Below are 8699 nucleotides of genomic sequence, written 5' to 3' on the forward strand. Positions count from 1 at the left end.
ATAGCCCAAACAGGAAACAACCCAAATGTCTATCAACAGATGAATGGATGAACAAATTGTAGTGTATCCATACTACACAATACTAAACAATAGAAAGGAATGAAACTATTGACACACACAAAATCAGTGGCAAATTTCAAAATAATTTTGCCTGAGTGAAGGCAACCAGCAAGAAAAAGTACATGCTGCATGATTATTGAAAATTAAGCAATTAAAACTCTGGAAAAATATACACTAATCTACAGGAGTGGAAAGTCACTTAGCAGTTGCCTGGGGGTAAAGGGATTGGGTGGGTGGGTAGGAGGTATTAGAAAAGGACAGGAGGCAACTTTTGGGGATGCTGGTTATATTCATTATATTGACTGCGGTGATGTTTTAGAAGTATATACATGTCAAAATATATCAACTTGTACATATATGTGAAACTTCATATATCACTTATACTTACATAAAGCTATTAAAGAAAATAGAGTCGTTCCCTCTCTCTCCTTTCTCCTCTTCTCTGCCCTCCCCTCCACTTTCCTCTCTCCCTCTCCCTCCCCCCTCTCACCATTTCTTCCATATCTCCCTAGATTAGTGCTTAAGGGCACAGACTCTGGAGCCAGGCAACCCGGTTTGTGATCCTCATTCCATCACCGAAGAGCTACATATTCTTGGAGGAGAAACTTAACCCATCACAGACCGCGAGATCATCACCTGAGCCAAAGTCAGACGCTCAACCGACTGAGCCACCCAGGCGTCCCCCCATTACTTAATTTTTACAACAAGCCTATGAGGTGGCTGCCACCAAGGTCCAGATGACAGAGATGATGAAACTGAGGCTTAGATTAAATGTCTTGCCAAAGTCGCCACAGTTATAAGTGGAGGAGTCAGGACTTGAATTCAAGTTTGTGCAAATCTGTGACCCCCAAACAGTATGCATCAAATCACCTGGGGGGCTTATTAAAACACAGATTGCCAGGCCCCGCCCAGCCTACACCCAGCAAGTTTCTAAATCTGGGGTGGGGCCTGAGGATTAGCATTTGTGGTAAATTCCCAGGTGGTGATGACACTGCTAGTCTGGTGATCATATTTTGGGGTCCATTGTATTTGTGATAGGCACTGATTTATCCTTAGAAAGCATAATTCTTAAGTTGATGTCTTGAATTTCGCTAATTTTAGTATATGTGCTGCCGAAGTGAGCATGAATTTCGCTAAAAAAGTTAAGTAAAGTCGTATTTTTTATCAGAGGAATAGAGGAAACGTTTCACATTCATCATCCCACTGATAATGTTCTAGAGCCCATTATGACTTCAGCTCAAAATCTTACTTACAAGCTAGTGGTTTCAAGCTAGTGCTCAAGGAAATGGACTGTCACCTACATCCCATGATCTGGTTAGGCTTCTTTCTTTGTTTAGATTGGTGTTATTTTGTTAATTTCTGTCTTTTCCCACAAAGGTCATTTATTTCAGAACTTTTCCTGCAGAGGAATCAGGAATCTGAGCACTAGAGATATTGACATTGTAGATTTCAATTGCCAACAGGTGGGGAGGCACAGGAGACCATCAAGCATCAGGATGGTAAACGGGTGTGACAGTTAATTTTGTGTGTTAATTTGACTGGGCCGTGGGGGTACCCAGATGACACATTATTTCTGGGAATGTCTATGAGTATTTCTGGATGAGATTAGCATTTGAATTGGTGGACTCAGGGAAATAGATTGCCCTCCCTAGTGTGGGTGGGCATCATCCTTTGAGGGCCTGAATAAATAAGAGATACAGGAAGAAAAAAAATTCACCCCTTTTTTCCTTGCCAAACTGCTTGAACTGGGACATATCTCATCTTCCTTGGCCATCAGACTCAGACTCATAGTTTTTGAGTTACACCACCAGCGTTTCTGGGTTTCCAGCTTGCAGACAATCATGGGATTTCTCAGCCTCTATGATCACATGAGTTGACTCCTCATAATCTCCCGCTCTCTTTCTACATATTTATATACACATACCTACATACACACATATGGGTTTGGGTACAGTGAACAGTTCCTTGCCAATGGGGAAGAGATGCTAATTGCAGCATTCAGTGGCTTCCCAATTGATCAAGCTCAGGGGGCTGTGGTGAGGTGTGAGCCCCGAAGCAGGGCCTAGAGTGTTGGGTGGGTCCTCCCAGGTGCACCAGAGCATTTATGGAAAGCAAATGACAAGCTAAAGACCTTTCATTCTCAGTTCAAGTCATACTCCGAGAACCAGAAAGTTGCCATGGCAGCCCCAAAGAATCTTTTGTTTTATTGTAGCCACGGGCCCATACTGCTAAAAGTCAAGCACAAAATTTTCTAGGGAAGGTTGCAGAATTACAGTGTCATTAGAATTCACAGCCTTACCAAGTTTCTTATGTAAAAGTTAGAGACACAGCAGGGTGCCTGGGTGGCTCAGTCAGTTGAGCTTCTGACTTCAGTTCGGGTCGTGATCTCACAGCTCGTGGGTTCGAGCCCCGTGTCGGGCTCTGTGCTGACAGCTCGGAGCCTGGAGCCTGCTTCAGAATCTATGGCTCCCTCTCTCACTCTTTGTCCCTCCCCTGCTCATGCTCTGTCTCTCTCTCTCTCTCAAAAATAAATAAACATTAAAAAAATTTTGTTAAAGTTAGAGAATTGGTTGAGAAGGAATGAGACACTGAAACGTGGAGCGAGGCTATAACACTCTAACACGTTCAAGTCACTCTGGCCAGTGGATGTACATTTCTTCTGTGCCTGAGAAGACTAGCCTTCTTTTGGGTGAAAACCCTGTGGTAACTTCCCCCACAGGATCCTTGCAAGGGGTGCCCATTTTCCTCAAGACACAACACAGCTACCCTTTGTTGCCACAGACCAATAACTAAACTCAAATATCAACCTGCCCCAGGGTGGGGAACACGTGAGGAGAAGGTAGCCAAGACACATTGCATTGCAAGATTTTACTAAGATAGAATGGCAGAAGCCTAAAGAATATGTGTGATAGTGGATTTTGTAAAGTACACTACGTCTTTTCTTTTTTGAAAAAACAAGGTTCATTTTATGGAAGAGTTACGGGGAGATTAGCCTCCATAGAAACTAAAAATGCATCGTAAAGCTCCAATATTTGAAGAAGAATGATGGTAGTGCATCAGTGAACAGAATAATCAGTTGAACAGAGTCCAGAGACATACCTAAGTAATGAATATTAATTTGGTTTATGAAGATAGTAGTGTTTCAATAAGTGATCAAAGAACGAATCAACCAACCAATCAACCAACAGTGTTGAGACCATAGACTAGTGACCTGGGGGGAAATGAGAGGAGAAAGAGAAAGAGAGAAAGAGAGAAAGAAAGAAAGAAAGAAAGAAAGAAAGAAAGAAAGAAGAAAGAAAGAGGAAGCTGCGTTCCTACATCATTCCTTACCTAAAGTAAATTCCATTTTGGTCTATTATTTGTGACACATAAAAAAATCCATAAGAACTTTGGAGTAAAAGGCAGATCCTATCCCCCTGGAATAGTGAGGATCTTTCAAAGCATGACATAAGACCCAGGGGGTATGAAGAATAGATTTATCAATGTGACTGCACACACACATTTTGGATAGCGAGACTCACAAAGCCAAGAGACAGACCACAAACTGGAAAACATAACTGCTACCCATTTTGCAGACTAAGATTCATTTGTTTAATTTACAAAGAAGTGCTACAAATCCAATAAAAAAAGGGGCGCCTGGGTGGCGCAGTCGGTTGGGCGTCCGACTTCAGCCAGGTCACGATCTCGCGGTCCGTGAGTTCGGGCCCCGCGTCAGGCTCTGGGCTGATGGCTCGGAGCCTGGAGCCTGTTTCCGATTCTGTGTCTCCCTCTCTCTCTGCCCCTCCCCCGTTTATGCTCTGTCTCTCTCTGTCCCAAAAATAAATAAAAAACGTTGAAAAAAAAAAATTAAAAAAAACAAACAAACAAATCCAATAAAAAAAAAAAAGCAGTGAAAACCAAGCAGAAAACGCTCTGTCTTCCTCTCTCTCTGCCCCTTCCGCCCCGCCCCCCAAAAAGAAAAAAAGCAAGCAGCTCACACCAAGATAAATACAAATAGCTACCCACGACACAAACGGATGTTTAACTCCGCTCAGAATCCAAGAATATATGTAAACACAACACAAGGAAACAGCACAAAGATGGATGATGCCCAGTGTTGATGATATCTGATATCGATGACGGGGAACTGGCCTACTCTCTTGCTGGAAATACAAATCGATTCCATTTCTGAAAGTGTAGCTAGTTGAATCTATCAAAATTTAAAATGTCTATGCCCTGACCCAGCTCTAAAATATTTATGAGAGAGGTGCTCACACAGGTGCACAAGATACTTACTGCTGGCCTGTTTGTATTAGTGAGACTCATGCTGGAAATAATCCCAAAGCCCCTCGTTAGAGAACCGGTAAATAAATCATGTTCTACGCAGGTGATAAAACGCCGCAGGGCTGCTTAGAGCAATGAGGTAGATACACACGCAACACCGAAAGACCTACATAGTATATGATTAAGTAGAAAAAGCAAATTGCCAAACCGGATGTATCGTATAATATCACTTATATTTTAAAAAGTGGACATACATATAAATGTATAGAAGAAGTCTGGAAGACATGCTAAGAATTGTTAACAGTTCTTACCAGTGGGGAGTGAGATGGGGAGGCTGTGTCTGACAAGGATTTTCCCGTTTTATCTCATACGGTTGTCATTTTAGAGAGCATATATGAATTTTCGATTAAAAAAACACATTTCGGGGGCACCTGGGTGGCTTAGTCGGTTGAGCATCCGACTTCGGCTCAAGTCATGATCTCACAGTTCGTGGGTTCGAGCCCCGCGTCGGGCTCTCTGCCGACAGATCAGAGCCTGGAGCCTGCTTCCGATTCTGTGTCTCCCTCTCTCTGACCCTCCCCCGTTCATGCTCTGTCTCTCTCTGTCTCAAAAATAAATAAAACGTTAAAAAAAAAAAAAAAAGAAAAGAAATAAACATTTAAAAAAAGGAATCTTCCTTTCTCTTTCGTGTTTGGTGCTCCCCTCTTTAATAGATGCCTTCTTCTCCATCATTCTGATTGCTGCCTAGAACAATCACTGTTAAGCTCCAAGTGGGTACGAGGACCCAGGAAACTTGAGAGAAGTCACTGGCTGAGCAGAGAGGTGGGAGACCCGGGTCCTTCTTCTCAGTTCTGCCTCCACCTGAGGGTGTGACCTCGTGTATCTCACATAAGCTCTCTGAACCTCCTTTCCTTTGGGAGATGAGGCCGGAGGGAAGGTTTCTTCTAGGGTCTGTGTCATACCGATGGCCTGAGAAACGACCTTCTCCAGTCCAGCAGTTTTCCAACCCCCTCCTTCATCTCCTGGGGACACATCTTCTGCCTTATACGGGAAGCTTCCAGCGCTGGGAGCCTGGCAGCACCCACCTTTCACACGTAGGTGCCGCTCACACTGATGGACAACAGAGGGCTTTTATTGCACCTCAGATCTGCTCTATTTTGGGGTTGCTATCAGCCATTTCACATCTCAGACTTGCCTTTGTTATCTAAATGGCCTATTTGGGGCTGGAAAACAGATGCTTGAGCCATCAAGGGGAGCGGTCTTTGTCTAGGTTTGAAGTGTTTCTCTGAACAGTCCTGCCATTCAAATGCCTGGATGGCTCCCGAGTTGAGTCTAGAGACATTGTGGGTTGGATCTCCTGTATGTGGAAGGACTGCAGTCCCAGGCCTAAAATGCCATAAACAACTCCATAAACATGACATTGGGCGTGTGTGTGTGTGTGTGTGTGTGTATGAGAGAGAGAGAGAGAGAGAGAGAGAGAGAGAGAGAGAGAGAGAGACTACCTTTCACTGAGCACTTCCTGCTTTCCCACCAGCTTGCTTAGTACTGTCCATAGGACCTATCATCTAATTTCCCCAAATCCTAGGAGCTACATGTTCTTAATCCCATTTCACAGGTGAGGAAAACTGAGACTCAGAGAGAGAAATTAACTTGTAACCATGTTTATAAGAGACCAGCTTTTTAAGAAGTTGAGTCAGGGGCACCTGGGTGGCTCAGTCGGTTAAGCATCCAACTTTGACTCGGGTCATGATCTCGTGGTCCGTGAGTTCAAGCTCCGCATGAAGCTTTGTGTTGACAGCTCAGAGCCTGGAGCCTGCTTCAGATTCTGTGTGTCCCTCTCTCTCTCTCCCCCTGCCCTGCTCGCACACACACACACACACACCCACTGTCTCTCAAAAATAAATAAACATTAAAAATTTTTTTAAAAAAAGAAGTTGAGTCAAAGGGTATACACAAAAACCTTCTTCACCCATAGGGCACCCAAAGACTGCCTTCTTCACCCAAAGGGCACCCAAAGACTGCCTTTTGTTTTGCTTTTAGCCAGGACAAAACAGGTCACCCAAAATACCCTAGTGAATACTGGAGGAGAAGGCAATTCATTGCTAGTCTTTTCTCTATTCTTTCCCCACCCTCACCCCCACCAACCACCACCAAAATATTATTTCCGTTTTCTTTCTTTGCCGGGTATTTGTTTCAATAAACAAAAGCCTTACGGTCAGCAGTATTTGCCAAGTCGTGGTGGCTGGGGGTGGGGGTGGGGGGGCAGCACTGAGGAGAAGGGGTACGCAGCGAATGTTTAAGTGTCCTTTAAACTATGGTCTGTGTCCGTGTCAGAGGTTTGCACAAAGCTCGGAAGCAATTCATTGATTTGGACACATTCTGGAGGACAATCAATGTGTCCTGAAATACGGGGCAAGGAAACAACTTTACTAGAGCTCGTTTTTCAGTGACGAGTTCCCCCTCATCTCGAGTGGCTCTATTTCTAAAGCGATAAGCACATGTCCTGCCGCCGTTGAAAATAAATGTGTGGAGACAACACACTGCCATGGCGGGGGGTCCGTGTGCCAAACAGGAAGCCGCGGAAGTGCTTCCATACTTCTTCGGGAGACAAATTGCCCTGCCATTTTCTTTAGCAGCAACTACAGAAGATGATATTTTACTTGCTGGACCTATAAAACCCTCACTGGGGCCCAAATGTCAGGGTAATATTTCTTCCAGCTCTGTACATTCTGCTGCAAGACTAGGACGGGGCGGGAGCAAGAATCATGCAGTTCTCTGGAGCATGAGATGACGTCCCCCGAAAAGGCCCAGACCCCACCTCTACACTGTTTGGGTATTGCCTTTACTGTTCGTTGGCTCCTCTGTTCGTCCCTTTCTCACCGGGAAAACCCTACCCAGCCTCTGCATCTTCCCCATGATGTAAAAGCCCCACATTGCTTTTTCATGAGCCTGAGAATTATTCTAGAGCCCCCTGGCAAGTTTGGTAACATCCCAGCAGACGATACACATAAGCTTTTTTTTTTTTTTTAATTTTTTTTTTTTTTTAATGTTTATTTATTTTTGGGACAGAGAGAGACAGAGCATGAACGGGGGAGGGGCAGAGAGAGAGGGAGACACAGAATCGGAAGCAGGCTCCAGGCTCCGAGCCATCGGCCCAGAGCCCGACGCGGGGCTCCAACTCGCGGACCGCGAGATCGTGACCTGAGCTGAAGTCCAGTGCTCAACTGACTGAGCCACCCTGGCACCCCAATCTTGAGTATTTTATGGGGAGTCTGGGGATAGGAAGTTTTTTGTTTCTTTGTTTGTTTTCCCCCACTGTAACTGCTACGTCTCAGGATATTGTGAGCCAGGAGCTTTCAGCCTTCACTTAACAGAGAGGTCCTGCCTGGGAGTTCACCCAATACACAGAAAACAGAGCCAAGGGATAGAGACAGAGACAGAGAGACTGACTTCTGTGAACATTGTTTAACCCTTGGATCTAATTATACCTGGAGCCCAAAGGCTCCTGGAGGTTTTAAACATAGGACCCAATAAATTCCCTCAAGCCAACTGAGTTTCTGGAAATCTAATATTAAAATAAAATAAAGAACCAAATGAAGGAATGTCGATGATTTAACCATCCTGGTAACTATGGTTTCTATTAGAGTGTCTCTATACTTCACTAATACTAGTCAAGAATCAGGCTCTGCTGTTTTTAAGAGACCCCAAAATACAGCAACTGAAACAAGAGACTCTTTTCTCCCATGCAGAAGCCTGAAGGGCAGTACGGGGCTGAAACTGTGGCTTCACTAGAATTCTGCCTTGTTTCTTTGTCACCCTCAAAATGTAGCTTCGTGCTCTCATGGCCCAAGGCAGCTGTTTGAGCTCCCTGTCATCATGCGTCTTCCCACCAGTGGGAAGACAAAAGGAGGAAGGGGAAGACATGTAGGTCCCTTTAAAGGCACCATCAGCTTGGAGAAACAGGTGGGTGGATCAGAAGGGAAGCGGGAAAATAATCCCTCCTCCCTCCCTCTCTCCCTCCCTCCCTCTTTCCATCCATCCTTCCTCCCTTCCTCCCTCCCTCCCTTCCTTCCTTCCTTACTTCCTTCCTTTGGTTTCCTTCCTCCCTCCCTTCCTCCCTCCCTCTCTTCCTTCCTTCTTTCCTTCCTCCCTCCCTTCCTCCCTCCCTCCCTCCCTTCCTTCCGTTTCCTTCCTTCCTTCCTTCCTTCCTTCAGTTTCCTTCCTTCCTTCCTTCCTTCAGTTTCCTTCCTTCCTTCCTTCCTCCTTCCTCCCTTCCTTCCTTCCTTCCTTCCTCCCTTCCTTCCTTCCTTCCTTCCGTTTCCTTCCTCCCTTCCTTCCTCCCTCCCTTCCTTCCATTTCCTTTCTCCCTTCCTTCC

This window comes from Neofelis nebulosa, chromosome 3, assembly GCF_028018385.1.
Source record: "Neofelis nebulosa isolate mNeoNeb1 chromosome 3, mNeoNeb1.pri, whole genome shotgun sequence".
Classification (NCBI taxonomy): Eukaryota; Metazoa; Chordata; class Mammalia; order Carnivora; family Felidae; genus Neofelis; species Neofelis nebulosa.